This window comes from Cryptomeria japonica, chromosome 4 (genome assembly GCF_030272615.1).
Source record: "Cryptomeria japonica chromosome 4, Sugi_1.0, whole genome shotgun sequence".
Classification (NCBI taxonomy): Eukaryota; Viridiplantae; Streptophyta; class Pinopsida; order Cupressales; family Cupressaceae; genus Cryptomeria; species Cryptomeria japonica.
Genome location: NC_081408.1, coordinates 351,188,417 through 351,207,803, shown reverse-complemented (window position 1 = coordinate 351,207,803; position 19,387 = coordinate 351,188,417).

The window sequence follows — 19,387 nt, the reverse complement described above, 5'->3', positions numbered from 1 at the left end:
CATTTGGGTTGACGAAAGCACCTTCAGTTTTCATGAGCCTCATGAATGGGGTTTTTCGCACCTACCTTGATCATTTTGTCCTTGTGTTCTTGGATGACATATTCATTTATTCTAGAACTATGGAAGAGCATGAGGGTCACTTACGTTAGGTATTGCAGTGCTTGAGGGAGAATCAACTTTATGCCAATTTGGCAAAGTGTGACTTCTTCCAATCAACGGTGAACTATCTTGGTCATGTAGTTTTGGGAGAAGGTGTATCTGTGGATCCTTCAAAGATCCAAGCCATTGTTGATTGGCCAATGTCGACCAATGTTTTAGAAGTTCAAAGTTTTATGGGTTTGGTCGGATATTACCATCGCTTTGTTCAGGGATTTTCCCAGATAAGACACCCGATTACTTCTCTTCAGAGGAAAGGGAAGAAGTTTGTTTGGTTAGAATAGTGTGAGTCAGCTTTTCATACTTTGAAGGAACTCCTTGTCAGTGCTCCAATTTTAGCAGTTCCTGGTCCATCTAGAGATTTTATGGTATGCACAAATGCCTCTTTGGAAGGTATAGGTGCAGTGCTTATGCAGGATGGACGTGTGGTTGCTTATGAGTCTTGCAAACTCAAGAACCATGAGTTGAACTATCTAGTCCTTGATTTAGAGTTGGCAGTTGTAGTTCATGCTTTGGTTAGATGGCGGCATTTCCTGTTAAGGCATTGGTTTGAGCTGCATAGTGATCACCGCAGTATACAGTATATATTCACGCAGCCGAACTTGAATGCTCGATAGTGGAGATGGATGGAATTCCTCTGTGAGTATGATTTTGAGGTTCGTTATATTTAGGGGAAAGAGAATGTGGTGGTAGATGCTTTGAGTCATAGGCAGCATGAACTTTCAACATTGTCCCTTGGAGTAGACTTGAGAGAGAGGATTCTTGGAGTTCTTTCTCAGGATACTTGGTATCAGGATGTTAGAGCCGTGCTAGAGTCTGAAAGGCCTTTAGAGGGTAGATTTTTTGGATATAACCTTGAGGCAGATGGACTTCTTCATCACCATGGACAGATATATGTACCTCCTTTGGAGGGTCTTCATGTTTTGATCATGACTGAGGCCCATTGTGCACCTTATTTGGCACATCCAAGTGTTAAGAAGATGCACGCAGATCTTAGACAGATTTATCATTGGGCTAGTATGAAACATGACATTATTGATTTTATGTTGAGTTGTTTAGAATGTCAGCGAGTGAAGGCAGAGCATCAACACCCGGCAGGGCTTTTACAGCCTAATTTGGTACTGGATTGGAAATGAGATATCATTTCCATGGATTTTATTATTGGTTTTCCTATCTCTTCGCATTGTCATGATGCCATCATGGTCATAGTTGACAGATTGACTAAGGTTGCTCATTTTGTTCCTATTCAAGCTTCCTATACGACAGCAGTGATGGCACAAGTCTTCTTGGAAGATGTAGTGAGATTGCATGGGATTCCGAAGTGGATCATCTCTGATAGAGATCCTGTCTTTACCTCAACATTGTGGACCTCACTTTAGCATGCTTTGGGGACTCAGTTAAACTTTAGTTCATCTTATCACCCAGAGACAGATGGTCAGACAAAGCGGGTGAATTAGGTTTTGGAGGACATGCTTCGCATGTATGTTATGGACCAGCAGTCGTGCTAGGAGGATTATATCTATCTAGTGGATTTTTCTTATAAAAATGGATATCATAGCTCCATAGGTATGTCCCCCTTTCAAGCATTGTATGGTCATCCTTGCCATACTCCTTTGAGTTGAGATCGGCTAGAGGACAAGGTTCTTATAGGCCTGGATATTCTTCGGGAGATGGAGCAGCAGGTTGAGCGGATTCAGGAACATTTGGTAGCTGCACATGATAGGCAGAAGAAGTATGCAAATGCTCATAGGATAGATCGTTAGTTTTCTATTGGCGATCGTGTATTTTTGAGAGTGCATCAATGGAAGAATCCGATCTGTTATGGAAAGGGTTTTAAGTTGGCACCTCGGTTTGTTGGCCCTTTTGAGATCCTTGAGAGGATAGGACCTATTTCCTACTATCTTGCCTTACCACCAAGTCTATCCCACATCCACGATGTCTTTCATGTTTTAATTCTTTGACCTTATTATCCTGACGTGACATAGGTTCTTGATTGGAACTCTTTGCAAGTTGAGGACAGGCAGCTTTTCATGGAGCCCATGCGCATTCTTCAGCGTCAGGACTTGATCCTCAGGGGTCGCACCATTGACCAGGTAAGGGTCCTATGGGACCCAAATGATGAGGCCTCGGCGACTTGGGAGGATGCAGAGAAGATGAGAGAGTTGTATTCTCATTTGTTTTAGGCTTCTAGGAGTAAGCCTAGTTTTGGGGGGGAGAATGTAGTACTCCTACTTGTTTGAACTCATTAGACTCATATTTTATTATTGTTTGTTTTTAGTGGATACATTGCCATGATGTTTTATTTAGACTTATATGATATTATTTCATGCTTTATCTGGAAATGAGATGCATAATTTATTTACAGTATTTCAGTACTTGTGATTTGTGGCATTTTATGGATTATTGTTATGTACTGACACTTTACTTTATTTATGCAATGTGGAATTATATGTTGCATATTTGTGAGTGTATTGGATGCAAGGGGATGATTTTCCTTCACTCATTTTGGTGAGATAGGGAGCGTTGTGATTCTCCTTCATCGGTGTGTATGTCGTGTCTTCTATATTGTATATATGCATGTGTGGTTTAGTGATGCAAGATATTGCAGCTACAAGTACCAGGTAGGTACAGGGTATCGTCTCCACATGGCTTCACAGGTCTGAGCATACCTTATATTTTCCAATGAAAGTGGAGGAGGTAGTAGTTGACCCTAGTCTACTCAGTTACACTCTTGTGAGTGTCGTTAGTTGGTCGTCCTATCAGTTTGTTCGGCCTTTGTATTTTGTCGTTTGATCTTTTATGAGTATTTGCTTGAGGTTTGTTCAGTTTGTGTGTTTAGTGGTTTTAATTAATTAATTAATTTTATGGAGTTATCTCATAATTGGTATTTTTGGAATTGTGTATTCTATGCATTGAGATTTTTAAATTTAATTAATTAAAAGAAATTATTAAATTAAGTTGCAAGTTGCATGATATTAGTAATATATTTTTATTTAAATTTTACTGAAAAATAAATTAGATTAATTTCATTTATTGTTTCCCAGAATTTTAAATAAAAGAACAAAAGAATAAATAAATAAATAAAAGAATTAATTAGAATTAAAGTATTGCTTTAATTTCTTTATTTAGAAAATTAATTAATTTGCATTAGAAAATAAAAGAAAGAAAAATGATTTTTAATTATTGCATGTGAACTTATTTCTTTGTTAAGAAATTAGAAAAGAAAATAAAAATTGCTTTTATTACTAAAATTAAAGATTAGGGTTTTGGAAAAGATTTGCAACCTAGAATTTTAGTTTAAAAAGGGAATAGGTCTTCATTTTAGGGGTTACACATAGGAAACGGGTCAGAGAATTTAGGTGAAGAGAAATTTATTTGGCAGCTTGTTGAAAGGATTAGGGCTCTTCTACAAATTTCTTCCAAGAAAGCTATACCAGGTTGGGTGGCTTCTTTTGATTGTTGTTTTAAGGAAAATAGTTTTATTTCTTTATCTCTCTGATTGATGTGTGTGTTAAGATGTTTGTTTAATCTAAAATCCTATCTGATTATTTCTTGTTCTTGGCTAAAGTCCATTCTTGATGTTAATTTCTAGTTTATGGAAGGAAGTTAATTTTGAGAAAATTAGGAAAATTATTGTGACAAATTTTGCCAAGTTTTTATTATGCATGGAAATTGTAAGATTGGAAGAAATGGGTTTTTACCATAGAGAATATTTCCTTTTTATTGGGGGTAAGTTTTGATATTTGGTTATGGATGTTTTGTCAATATTAGTGTAATCTCTGGGTAATCATTAATTACTATGGTAATGGATCTAATTTTTAATTAAATTTATTTGGGTTTTATAGGTTATGGAGAAATTATCTTATTTAAATTTTTCTAAAAAAACATAGTTGTTTAACTAAATTCTAGAAAATGATTTTTATGGTAAAAAGAAATTCATTGTAAATTTTGTGTTATTCTAAAATATTATATATATATATATATATATAGGGTTTAGGGCAGTCGGTAGCAACTACCGACAGTAGTATGGCTACCGTATGGTAGCAGTACTACCGATGGTAGTATGCTACCGGTGGTAGCATCTACTACCATAAGGTAGCAGTGCTACCAGCGGTAGCTCATGCTACCCACGGTAGTACATGCTACCGTGTACAGCAGAGGGTTAATGAATTTTGCCCTTTTTTTTTACCTGCGTAAACTTTGGACATTGGCACTTTCGGTTTTCGTGCTAGGGATATGTAATTTGGTATTTTTTTTAAATTAATTTATTATATATAATATGTATATATATATTTATATATAAGTTGTATTTTTTTATTATGGGCATTATATCATTTTAGTATTATTTTAATACTGTGAAAATCAATTCCTGAGTTTATATATATTTTGTAATATGATTATAAGTATATAATATACATACGATGTATATATATATATATATATAGTTGTATTTTCTTATTGTTTGGAAAATCTTTAATTGCAAGTTAATTATGCTTTTGGTTGTTTTAAGAAAAGATTGCCTGTATTGGGATCTTGTGTAAATGGTGTTTGCAGTAAAGCTTAATTTCGTTGCAATTCTGGTTGAGTTGTCATTGTATCTTATGTTATTATATTTCCTTGGTTAGGTGTTGTTGTATAACCTTATTGATGTGAGCCATTGTGTGTTTTGTCCAATTGGTCAATCTTGGGTTAGTGATTGTGTATCCTTCAGCTGTGGTTTGTCAGGATTAGTTATGGTTGTCTGTTTTGCCATAGAGTTCTTGTAGATAGACCTTTCTTGTTAGTGTCCTATGAGAGAGAGTGGCTTTCAAGTGGGGGTCGTGCCCGAAGTAGATGACAGGATAACCCGTCGAAAGTCAGTTAAAAAGTGATAACCTAATAATTGATTTGGGATGGGTGAGATAAATATTAATTAAGATAATGTACCTCGTGCATAGGTGAGTGCTAGTATAGGGCTCATAATGTTACGAGAAGGCCTAGAATGGAAAACTTACCACCTTGTCTTCATGAAAGGATTGGTAGGGTCCGCATGAGACTTAGTTGGAACTGGAGGTTCGGGAGAGGTTACCAGGATAACCCAGGATGGGGGCCGGGACCTATTGAGGTTGTACCATGGTATCCATCTTAAGCTATGCGGTGACACTCTCTCCTTAGAGTCACTAGTGTTTGTGAGTTGAGTCACATGGATGTTTGCGGAATCATGTAGTTCTTTCGTACTTGTCTTATTTTTCTTGCTTGAGAGTTTTCTACTATCTCATAGCACAGTGGGGTGGTTCCATTTTGGGATCACATGGTCGAGTGGTAGTGCCACTTTCCATCGGATATTATGGATTGTATCTTCAGGCGAGGAAAGGCTTCGCTAGTGTTTCTTGGTTCATGGTTCATGTACCAGCTCATGTTCATGATCATTGTTCAGTTGAGACCTTGTGGTCATTATATCAAACTTTTATGTAACCTTGATATTGTAACTTTGTAATCCGTGGTATTATTGGAAACCATGTATTTATGGATATTGTAAAATGGGATCATTGGAATGTATGTTAATTTAGTTGCTTTAATCTTAGGTATAAATGATCTATGGAAAATGAATGCATTGGAGTACTTTGATTCTTTCATTATGGAATTTAGATGTATGTGTAGATTTTATCTTAAGCATTTAATTTTCCTAATTAGATGAACAATTGGATTAATCGTTGTGTTAATATAATCTACAAATTAATCTTCATTGGCAACCCTTAGGAAATCATATGTTAGACTTTAGTTGTGTTGTTAAATGTGCTATTGTTATGATTAATGCACTTAATCTTTCTTTAAAAAAAAAAAATTTATTACACCCTTTTAGTTGCCTAGTTGTATTGTTTTCCTTTATGGTTTCTGGCGGGGCATTACATATAGCCCAAATAAGAAGGAGAGCAGGATGTTTTGATTAATTAAAAACATGTTTTTGAAAGGAACCCTGAACCTTGTTACATAGCAGGAGAAAGATAAAGCATTAAAGAGGCATAAAATAATAGTGCCTAGACACCCATACTGTAATAACCCACTCTACTTAATCCAAAAAAAAATCAACTAATTTTTTTTTTAATTTATTTATTTTCTTATTCTTAATCATTCTTAATTGTGTTTGATTCAATCATATACCCAGGTACATCTATCCAAATAGGATAGGCATCGATCCAACCAGGATGAGCATCTAACCATATGGGTTAGGCATCTATCCATACGAGACTAGGCATCTAACCATACAAGTTAGGCATCTAAATGGGGTAGGAGGTTTCATCTATCCAATCCAGGATAGGCATCTGCCCAAATGGGGTAGGCATCTATTCATAAGAATAGGATATGTTATGGCTAGAGACTTTAGACTCAATGGGACCATCTGGGTCCTGAGCCACTCTCTAAAGACTACACTCCCCTACTAGGAGTGCACCGAGGTCATCATCCTTAGGAGTATAAAATTAAAACAAGCTTGAGTTCCACCTCGAAATTCGGCCTAAAGCCTTAGGAAGTCAAGCGAATCCATATAGGATTCCTTCTCAGTATGCATTGAATTAATTTTAACCTTTCAATTGGTATTTGCACCATTTGATTAAAAGACTAACGAGCTTCAAGAACCAACTACTCACCCATAACCAAAACCTAATCCCCATCCCCGAATGCCTAAGTACAAGGGACAACTCCATCCCTAGACTTCCTACATACCTGTTTTGGCATGGGATCAAGGCATAAAATATGTAGTTCTAGTTTCTAACTATGGTTAAATGTAAACTGTTTGGTGGGTATGCAACCCTTTCTAGGGTCAATGTCCCAAATAGTTTCTTTGTGGTTGCTACCCACAGTGATAGCTCTATAGAAAAAAGGCTCAAGGTGGCCTCATGCTTGTGGCCTAAAAACAACTAGGTCCTAATTCCTATTAAATACTTCACCCTTAATTTCTATCATCCATTGAATTTCCATCAAGAAATATAAATTTTCAAAATCATTACACAATCAAACCCTGAAGGGGTTTTCTATGGTTTAACTGAGCAGATGTGAATTCATTCAAATTTATCTTTTTAGATTATCGATCCAAGGGGGATTACCCGCCCCTTGGATTTTAACTTCCAAATGACCCTTATTTCTCCTCGATGGTTTATAGGGACGATGCCACAGACGTCGTTGTTGCAAATTTATTAGGCATTAAGTGCAGTAGTTCAATGCGATGACATTAACCGTAAGCATGACCCAGAGGCACCATAGATACCGAACGCTGCTAAGGTTTTTGGTTTCAACTCCTCTTGTTTAGTTATCTAACTACGAAATATGAAGCTTACTCTACTATATGAAAAAGGATATATTAACTTGAATGCTTCTAACCTAAAGTAGATCACTTCTCTTGTAGGTACTATGCAATTAATGCCTTAATAATAATTCATTCACTTGAAAAAAAAAATATCCAATTGAAATGAAAACTATTGCATTAAATCAAATTTAAATTAAAGTACTATAATAATAACTCAAATTACATAGAAAAAAGAAGTACTATTTGTTTGATAATTGAAAACTATAATAATAACTCAAATTACGTCGTAAAACTATGATAATACACTAGCTACTTGAGGATAATAATATTATTTTAAGCAATTAAACTATCATAATAAGTCAGATTACTTGAAGAATAACATTTGTTTTTAAAAGAATATCTATTTAATAATTAAATTTTAAAACCTAAATACAAATTAATTTTACGACATAAATTGTGAAACTTGTAAATGAATCTCATACAAAATTATTCTAATTGCTCATAAGATAAAAAAAATTTGGAAGAAAAACAATGTAATAATAAAAATAATTGCTAGCATATTGTAACTAGTTTGCAACAAATTCAAATACTTGGAGAAAAAAATGAAACTATGCAATTCACTATTTTAAAATGAATTATCTACACCAGGTATATTATTTAGAATAAAGTCTGAAAGGAAAATCTAATGACTTGTATTGTACTATTAGAAACTATAAATTGATTAGCTATATATATTTGAAGGGTACTTCTTCCTCTTTTGAAAAAAATCCTATTGAAATGAAAATGATCTAGTTACTTTTGTTTTTCAATTAATACTAAAGACTTTATTATTTGAAAGATAAAACTCTATAAAACATATTTCTTCAAGTACAACTAAAAGCTAATTAAACATAGTGAACATAATAAACATTTTATATATACAAAATAAACATTTTAAATTAGTAGAGACTAAAAATTATATATATAGTTACTATTCAAAGATTAACCATGTATATTTATTCAAAAGATTAACCATCTAATGCATTTCTTTATTTACTAAAAGGTAAATCATTATTTAAAAAAAAAAAAAAAGTTGATTTAAATATTTTACTTTTTAAGCAACTAAAAGCATTTCTTTTTCTTACTAAAAGTAACCCATTAAAAAAAAAAGAGAAGTTGACTTAAATATTTTACTTTTTAAGCAACTAAAAGCATCTTTCATTTCTTTATTTACTAAAAAGTAAATCATTATTTAAAAGAGAGAAAGTTGATTTAAATATTTTACTTTGTAAGCAACTAAAAGTATTTTTGAAAGGTAAAAAGTTTAAAGACTTAGGTAAAAAATTTAAAGACTTCTTGTAGAATGAAGGTGGGGTTTGAACCCTCAACCCATGAGTTATAAAATTTAAAGGCCTTACCACTCCATCACTCATACAAACATTATGTGTTTAGCGGCTATTATTAATATCTCGGCAACTTATATTAATGCACAACCACACATCTGACAGAGGTGTGTTTTTTATTTTATATATAAAAATGATCTTCATGAAATTACGTTACTAGTTTGAGAATACAAATTGGCTTCCACTCATGTTAAAACGGTTATGATCATTATGTTAAGTGAAAGCATTGATTCTGTGGTTTGATTGTTTTGTTTTCACACACAACTTCATAAGCTACCAAGTTATAAAGTTCAACTTTTAGGTTTGTTTGAATAATCAGTTTTTCAGTGTAGCATAGCTACTCACTTGGCAACCAAAAAAACTTATTTTATTTTGCAACAAATAAGTATAAATTTGTACTTGCAAGAAATTTTGATAAATATAATCTTTAACTATTTACAACTACTTACTTTCCTAGATAGCAAATAACTAACCAGATCTTGCATCGAAGTGCTATGACCCAATCTTTCAGCCTCTATCGTGGTTGCCTAAAATCACCTATTGATTACTCAACTACCCACTTTCCAAATAGTAAGATTTGTATTCAGATCTAGCGAGGAAGCACTAAATTTTAACATTATATACCTAAGTGGAAGTTGTTACAAAATTTATCTATTTGTACTGATTTGAGTTCGTATTCCACCTAAAAATAAAAGAAAAGTATACCTATTGCATCTTAAATAAATAATCTATGTGGGATAGAGAGCAATAAGAAGTAAAACAGAATAATCCGAAAGGTATATATTTTCATATGAGGCTATATGATAGTTTTGGGAGTCAATTTCTGTCTGAAAACCATAATTTGACCAACTGTTTATTCTTTTAACAATGCAATAATTTATGTACATATATCTAGAAATAAGAGGATATAAGATGATAAGTTGATGGGTATAGAGATTATGAACTCGCAAGGGCTTTGCTATTATGAATCCTATCAAAACTTCAGGATTTGAAACAACTCCAATGGAGATTAGAACACAGATACCTAATGAGCTATCAATTGGGACAAATGGATAAACTCACTAACTAGTAATTTAATCCTTCTGATTTGAGCCTAACAAAAAATTTCTTAAAACATATGTCCATTGAAAGACTAAGATAATCTAAAGTTTTTAAAAAAAAACATGGGTAACAACAATATAACAATTTCCATAATACTTCATTTAGTTATTTGCTGCTTAAATACTGGTAGAGAATTCCAAAGGAAAAAGAGGAACCTGAAGCTGTACTACAATGATACACAAGTGAAGAACTAGCTAGATGTAAAGCAGTGTATTCGCCTCTAAAAGCTTCATCACTCCCTTAATTTTCCCAAACCATCCCCCTCCTTAGATAAATCTGAAGAAAATATTTCTCCATGAATTCCTCCCTATGCATTTTTTTTCTTCAGAGCTCCCATGGTTTCTCCATATATTTTTCCTTCCCCTTGTGTTATGAATTCTTCCCCCTTAATAATTCTGCTTCCCTCCAATCTCTCATGCAACATGGCACGATTTCCGTTGATTGAGAAATTGCATGAGTACCAAGTTGAGTCCAACAAGGCTCCATTATTGCTAATATTTAAGTCTCCACTTGAGTCTGAATATATGGTAGTTTTCCTTAATTTATACTTTTATACAAATTTCTAGTTGTTTCATTTCCACTAGCGTAAACAGTTAGGATTTCATTTGAACTCCTCCTATATTCATGCAAGATCACGTGTAAAGAGCTTGTTTCCTAGTCGAGTATCAATAAAATAAAAATCTAATATCAAAATGATAAATCAATATTTATTGCCTCCAAATTTTGCAAGTATCGTATCAGGAAAAATCATAAATGGTAATTTAATAAAGCAAAAGATATTTTATTATTAATATTTTATTTTATTTTATTTATTTTTCGACAAATTTGTATAAAACTTTTATAACTTTGCAAGGAATAAAAATAAATTAGTCACTCATAATATGCATGCTTTTCTATCAACTAAGTATGTTTATGTGTGCAAATCCCATCTCAAGTATCATTGTCATTAAGCTAGGAGGCCTCTACCTCAACCACATGTTCATCTTCGACAAGCTGCACAACCCATGACTCACAAAAACACCATATAGTCAGCAAACATAATAACAATACACCATTAATTTAATTGTAAAAATTATTACATTTCAATCTCCAATTATAACATAGTATTTCCATTCATCCATTGATAAAATTTGAAATGCTAGAATATATCAAGTTCTTCCAGATAAATCAGGGTCTAATTATATAATTATTCTAAATATTATCCATGTCTAATTATTTAATAAATTCTATGAAAAATCGGGTTATGACACATACAAAGATCAGATCCGAGTTAAAAAAGGGATCACAAGAGAAAGAGAACAACACTAGACAGCCTGAGGAAAACACAAAGACAACATTGAGACAACACAAGGACAAGGATAGCTAGATGATTTTTAATGAATTCTTCCACATGAACCGCCATCTACCTCATATTGACTGCAGATTTTTTCATAGCATCCAACTCTTTTTCCTTGATACCAACTTGTTTTCGAGTGTTGGCCCTTGTTCTTTTATCATGACCCTTCTTCTCAGTCTGATCCTTATCATCCTCCTTGCCTTTAATATGTTCAAATTTATTTATCATCATATTAAAATGGTTGAAAATGGCCTTGAGGATCTGGAAGTTTTTCTCAGCAATCCTCTTCACAGTGAGCTCCATCTTATCCACTCTATTGACCAGATTGTTCAAGTTAGTTTCCAGACCCTTATCATCTTTGATCCCTTCCAACTCCTTCACCTTCTTTTCCATTTCCAAAATTTTACTAACCATTGCCTCAATTGCTTCAGCCTTGTTAATGGCAACCATTAATTCTTTAACATTCTCAGAGAGAGGCTTCTCACCCATAGTAGCCTTTTTTATCATGTTGAGATCAGTCTTCAAGTCTCCAATCTCTATCGCCATTTTGCTAATGACCTCACAAAAACCCTTGATGTTGTCATTACCAATGGCCCCATGATAGAAATTTTGATTGCCCATTTGTTCTCCTGACCCTCATTCTGCATTCTCTGTGTGTTTAGGTTCTCCCCATGGTCACCATCCAACACATCATCTTCCTCCTTACCCTTATTATTGTCAGTTTTTTCACCCTCAAAGTCCTCATCAGAAGAAACAATAATCTTCCTTTTCACCTTGTTTATCCCCTTACTGGTCTTCTTGGTCCTTTGGGTTTGCTTACCCATTCCCTTTCTCTTCTTGATTTTTATTATTTTATCATCAAAAGACTCATCCTCAAAGTCCAAAAGGTCAGAATCCATAGCAGTCCCCTTTCTCTTTCCCTTGATCTTCCCCTTGTTGCTAAAATCCTCAGACTCACCCTCAGTTTCAAAATAGAGATTGGACCCACTATTCTCACTTTCAGTATCCTCATCCTTAATTTGTTTGCCTTTACTAATGGGTCTCTCAATAATTTTCCCTTTTAACATCTTATAAACTAAAATCATTAAACCCTGGTGGAGGGCATGATCTCTTTGAGAATCTTTCTACACTTCACAAATAGTATGATCCATAGAGTAGGCAAGATAGTAAGGCAAACTAACCTTGTCACCATGGTGAAAGTGGTTGAGAAGAACAAAGTGATGCCCTTAAGCCCTTGTGAATCTCTCATCCAAAGTAATGTAGCTAATTGTGGCAAACAGTACAAACCTCCATGGCCTGCAAATATGCTTAGGGGAATAGTAGGGATTATCCGCCTTCACCAATTTCCATTTTTCACCATCCATAATAGGAAATCTATCCGCGGCCTTGTTAGACACACTTTTGTCTTTATAAAATTTCATACCTTCTTTAGCCATACCCGTAGCTTCAACAATGACATCCTCATCCACTTGCATCATCTGGGTGCCAACAAGAACCTTACCATTCTTCCAGTTTTTTATGAAATGCTTAGTGACAGTAGGGTCTTTGCCACAGAGCCTTTCCATAAAACATTCAAACCTCCCTCTTGAAGAATCTCCTAGACTTCATTGTTTTTCTTCCAGTCCAAGCAAGAAGCCGATTCAAACCTCTTTTTATTACTCCTCATTTTCTCCTTAAAATCCCAATTCTTCCTTATCGCAGCTCTGTTATTTTCTCTACGTTCTCTGTGAAGAAACCTAACAATTTTATTGTTGTTATGAAGAGCCACCCAAAATCTGTGCCAAGTTAATATGATATGACAAATAATAAAACAATCCTCACCACCGTTGTGATCAATCATAGAAAAATGAGGAAAAGGCATTATAAATTATGATTAGCAAAGACACGTTGCTTCATTTGGATACGGTCCAGTTCAATTAGAGATTTCACCTCACACTTGAGATTAATCTCACCATAAAGAGCAATGATTTTGTCAGAGCGACAAGCCAGGTTGGCAGCCCAGTCAGTACACTTGTTGGCTTCTCTATATGCATGTGTGAAAATACACACTTCAAAGGTTTTACTTATATCCTTTGCAGTTTTGATGGCATTGTATATAGACCAAGAGGGAGGAAAAACATTATTCAAGCAATTAATAATGTTCAAAGAATCACCTTCAACCCAAACTTTAGGGCAATTTGAGTCTTTAGCAAGAACCAACCCATGATAAGCAGCAATGGCCTCTGCAACATGATTGGTTTGGTGACCTATAGGAATACATTTGAGAGTAGGATGTTGAAACCCCGATGGAATCAACAATATTTTTAAAAAAATAATTATAATTAATACTACATAAATATAAAAAATAATATAATAATATACTACAATTTAGTAATTATATCTGAAATTAATTTAATTATTATATTTATAATTATATAAAGTTTTTAAATTAAATTAAGATTATGCTTTTAAGAAAAATATATATTTTCACTATAATTTTTTTATTATATTATAATTATTATGTCGAAGCATTCCCTATATGAAGTGGACCACCTCCTTATTGAAATCAATGGTTTACAATTTAGGAGAAGAATGAAGAATATATAATTAATCTCTTAAATTATATTAATTTTTAAAAAAGAGATCTTTTATAATAAAAAATTAAAAATATGTATTTTAATTATTTATCTTTTTATAATAATTAAAACTTATTATAATTTAATCTATAATTATTTGTCTTATTAAAATTTTAATTATGATAGAACAATTATATTTTGAATTAAAATCTTTCTTTTCTTACTATTTTATTTTACTATTATCTTTTTTTATTAGATATTCTATTATTTTTATTTATTCTATTTCTTCCACTTCTTTTAAGGGTCAATTTTTTATTAAGTTAAAATTATGTTCTAATTATTTGTGTTTTTTTAAGGAATTACAAATAATAACTAAAAGATATTAGAATTTATATATTTTGTCTTATTTAAATTTTATTTATTATAGAATAATTATATTTGAATTTTATTCTAGTTTATAAAATAAAATAAATTTCAACTTAACACCTAAATTAAATGTTTAGAGTGAGAGAGAAAGAAAGAGAAAGTAACTTTTTATTACTCATTTATGTCATTTGATTATTATCTCCATCTCCATCTCTCTCCTTTATCTCTATCTCCTTATCTCTTCCTATATATCTCTCTTTTCCCCTCCTATCCTTCCCACTCTATCTAGCTCTGTGTCTCTCCCTCTCTCTATCCATCTCTCTCTCTCTCCTTCTCATTCCCTCTTTTTATATCTCTCTAATTTTTTGCATATCTTTCTTCCTCTTTACATCTATCTCTATATATCTTCTACTCGCACACATTTTATCATACTCCCTCCTTATCTTTATATCTACATCTCTCTCAATCACACAAACACACACTCCAACCTATTTCTCCCTCCCTATCTCTATTCTATCTTACTATCTCTAGATATTATACACTCATCTTCATATCTCTCACTCTCTCCATATCTATCTCTACCTCTCCATATATCACTTCCAATATCTCTATATTTCTACCTCTCTATCTCCCCCTCTCTAATTCTGACCATTTTTCTATCTCTATTTCTTCCTCTACCCCCTTTTATCTCCTATCTCTCCCTCTTTCTCACCCCCTCTATATTTTATAGGTTATATTTACTCTCTAGATCCTTTCTATCCCTATATCTATCTCTTTATATCCTTATATATTTATGTAGACACCTAAAAATGGTCAATGCTTGCAGAATCGTACTTTAACATTTGTGCATTGCCTTATTTTAGGGTTTTTGCGTCGCATTAACATTTCTCCTATGTCATGCACTTGGGCTTTATCATTTGTGAGCATCGAGTCCTTCTTCTGCATTCTTCAATTGTCTCGCTTCCGAATTTGGTCTTGTCAATAACAATATTTGTCATGATTTTGGTCAATCTTATCCTGTCGCATCAATGTGCATATTCATTTATCATCATTTTAGACATCGTCAATCCTAATTAGGGTTTTGTCCTCTTATCAATCTTGTCATCATGCGATCGATTTGTCATCAATAGTTGTCGTTTCAATATTATTATCTTGCGATCGATAATTGTCATCGATTCTTGTCTTTTGATCAATTTGTCATCAATCTTGTCGTCTTGTGATCTATTTTGTCATCGATCCTTATCTTCTTATCAATTTTGTCATTTTGCGATCGATTTGTCATCAATCGTCGTCTTTCTCAATTTGGATCAATTAGTCATTGTCCCTCATCAATTGGCGCATTTATCAATCACATCATTTATCAGCATTGGTCTTTTATCAAGTCAAAATCATGATCAAAATCAAATCGATATCAATGATCCTTTGTCAAGACTTAATTGTCATTCTTGCATTTTCTAATTCATCTTCTAGGGTTTCATGATTTATTCATTTAACCTTGTTTGTCATTTCTCCCTCTAGGTTAAATAATTTATTTATTTATCCTAGGTCTTCGTGTCACAATTAAATGTTTAATTTAATTGGCTAACTAATTATTCCTCTTTTTGTGAATTAGTTAATAAATGACAAATTATTAATTGATTTACCTAATTTCTCCTAATTCCTAATTTTTCATCAATTTCTAAATTCCCTCTTTGTGAATTAATTAATAAATGAAAAATTATTAATTAATTCACTAAATTCCTAATTTCCTCATTTTCTAATTTCCTAATTTCCTATTTTCCAATTTTCTAATTTTCCTAATTTCTAATTCAATTTCCCCCTATTTTCCTCCTAATTTCATGGGAATGACATTTCAATTTGTCATAATTGACAATCAATCAATTTTGACATAGAAATTTGTCATAATCTTGTCATGAATTATCAATCAATCAATTTTGCATAGAAAGTGCAAATTTGTCATAATTTGTCATAATTGACATTCTTGATTTGCAATTTCCACTTGAATCTCTTCATGCTAATTTGATCTTTTCTCCAATTTGTCTATAAATTGGATGATTTTCTTCAATCCCAACTAATCACTTTTCGAATCACTTTGTCGAATCAATCATGCTTTGAGTATTCTTGCGCTACTATCTTGTCTACTTGCTTTCATCTCATGTGTATGCACTTGTAGGTGAGATCCACAAACAAAGTTATTTGAAGAAGAAAGAAGGATAATGGAGCCACATGAAGGAGACATTCAAGTCTGCATTTGGTTTGCTTAAGTTTTCAATCTTGAATATCTTGTTTTCATATCTCTATTGGATGTAATTAGGATTGATCATTGTATTTGAGCTTTCGTGATTGAGCTAGATTACTAATATTGATATTGCTTTGATGATTTCCGAATTCCTAGCTACATTAATTGGTGAACCCGATGTGAACTAACCCCCTAATCATGCTTTTGAGTTGATGTGCAGGTTAAAAACCCAAGAAACAGGGTAATGCAGGGTTTTCTGAGAACTTCTGTGCCTGTGTCAAGCATTTTGCGCTTGTGTTAAGCATTCTGCGCTTGTGTCAAGGACAATATGTGCCTGTGTCAAGCATTTTGCACCTGTGTCAAGACTTCTATGCCTATGTAGGGCCAGAAACATATGTAAAAGGCAGTGTTTTTCACTTGCAAATTGTTTTCTTTTGCATTCCGTTTCTACTTTTTTTCATTTTTTGGTACTGATTCTCTATGCAACACCTTGGCATATGCATGGCAAAGACAACACATGAAACTACTAACACGTTTTTGTGCAGGTTCAATTGTCAAAGACTAAACATATCAAACTTCTGACTTGGGTTTTGCAGGTTGCCTTGGACTACAACTAAACTTTGTGTTTGTAATTAATATTTAGGCACCTAGTATGATTTCTAAATAGGATGGAATGAATATATGTTTTCTTTGATTGATGAGTTTGACATTGGAGTAGGAGAGTATGCTCTCATCCTTCTTAGGGTGATCAGAAATCCAGATCTTCGACACCATGCTCATGTTTTTGATTGTGTGTCACATTTAGAGGGTCTGTCTTCCTAACCATTTGCTTTTGCAAGCAAGTGACAATTGTGAGAAGGGAACGACCCAAAGTGAGTACGGCTAGAATACCTTGGCATTCTAACTCACTATAAACAAATACCTGATGGGCAAAATCTTTGAAGGAAGGGTTACGTGGGAATTGCAGTTACTTGGGAAGTGATGACCCTTGAACTCTTTCTCATATCAACATCTAAGTAGGACCTCACTGTCTAAATCATGTTTGCATGACTACATTTGTTTGGTATCTTGGTGGGCTTAATGTCTCAATCATGCTTGCGTGACACCAAGGAGTAACGCTTAACAGAAATCCTGACTAAACACCTTGTATTTAGAGGCCAAAAATCCTTCTAGTTGCTTGAGAAGGACAAGTTCGGATACTTGGAAGAGATACTAAGTTCACCATGGGGAGATTTCCATGGGAACTGATGCTTGGCTTCCCTAAGAAGTGAGTGTCGTGGAGGGGAGCCTGTGGGGTCAAGCATCTATGTATTCTCCTTGAATCTCATAATGAGTCTACCTCTCAAGTACCTAATGTCCTTGCCTACCATAAGAAATGTGTTAATGAGCATGATTGTCTTGAGTCTAAGTTGAAATATCTTGTCTTCTTTGTTTGTCAAAAGTTGAATTGCATCTCATTTCAAAAACAAGACAAATTGATTCAAAACAAGGTTAAACACAAGAACATTTCATCTAACAAAGTTCACAACACCTTCAAACATGGTTGTCAAACATTTTTCAAAATCTTGTCTCAACTTTCATGTCACTTAGATTTAGGTTCATCTTAGGTTTGCATTTTGCAAAGTCATTGTCAACTACCAAGGTTAAGTTTCACCTAGGTCATACTCCTTTGCATATCAATAAGGGTTATCCATTTGCATGTGTCCTCTTGCATTAGAGTAATACCATTGTCATACATTTGAATTTGCATACCCTAAGTTTCTTCATTAAGCTTAGGTCATTATCATATCATATTAGGGTCATTTGCATAGTAATTGTCCCTTAGCATATAGTGTCAAAACTAGGTTTTGTCATACTCGAGTAATCCAAATCTTTGATAAACCCTAAGTTATTGTTAGGAAGTCTAGACCTTATCAAACTTTTGTCTTTTTGTCATCAATGTCATTTGGTCAAACCTAGCTTAGTATCCAAGCATATAGGGGAGACATTGTCATTTTGTCCTTTGAGGTCTAGACATCATTTCAATTTCCTGAGGGTCTCTTTTAGATTTGCATTCCAAAAAGTTTGTCAAAATCTTGAAAAACAACCAAAAACATAGGTTGCATTCTCATTTATTTAGTTTGCATTTAGTTGCATATCATATATTGTCCTTGAAAATTTCCAAAAATATTGCATTTGCATAAGTGACATGCCTATTGAAACAAGGTCAAAATCTAAGAAGATGGGCGAACCAACGTATCAACCTATTGACAACATATCAAATTCACAATTTCAAACTAGTCAAACAGTACAAATTGAAGGTTTATCAAACACATCACTACCACCATATGGAGTGGTTCAACTTGGACCACCTCCATTATATGAACTAGTGTTTATACCCATGAAACCAGGACATGGGAGTGTTCCACCAACTCCAAGAGGAAATGCACCTTTCGATTGGAATCAACCAAACCTACAACATGAAATTCAAACATTACATGAGGAACAAACTCTTTCACAAGGATTTGGTTCAGATCAAGGCATTCAACAAGAAATGAATCCAAATGTCCAACCAGATTCTTCATCAGAGTCTGATGCTTCTGATGATGTTGATATGTTCCTTCAAGATCCAAAGTCGACAAAAAAGATGGATAAATTCTTGAACAAGGTCTTTAAGATGTTCCCACAAAAATATCTTAACTTGATGAGTAATGTGACTTCCTCAAGTGAGCAAATCAATGTGCAAAAACAACAAGGCGGTGAGCTGTTAAGTTTCTCTCCGCATCCAAATGAAGAAAATACGCGACAAGAAACTCAATCTGCCTTGATGAGTAAACGTGCTTCAAAGGCATTGACAGTGATTATTCCTCAAAAGTCACCATTTGAGACAATAAATAATCCATTATTTAACACAACACCTATAACACAAGATCAAATGAAGACTACGCAAATATTGACAACTATCCCTCAACAAGAAGTGGTTCCTTACAT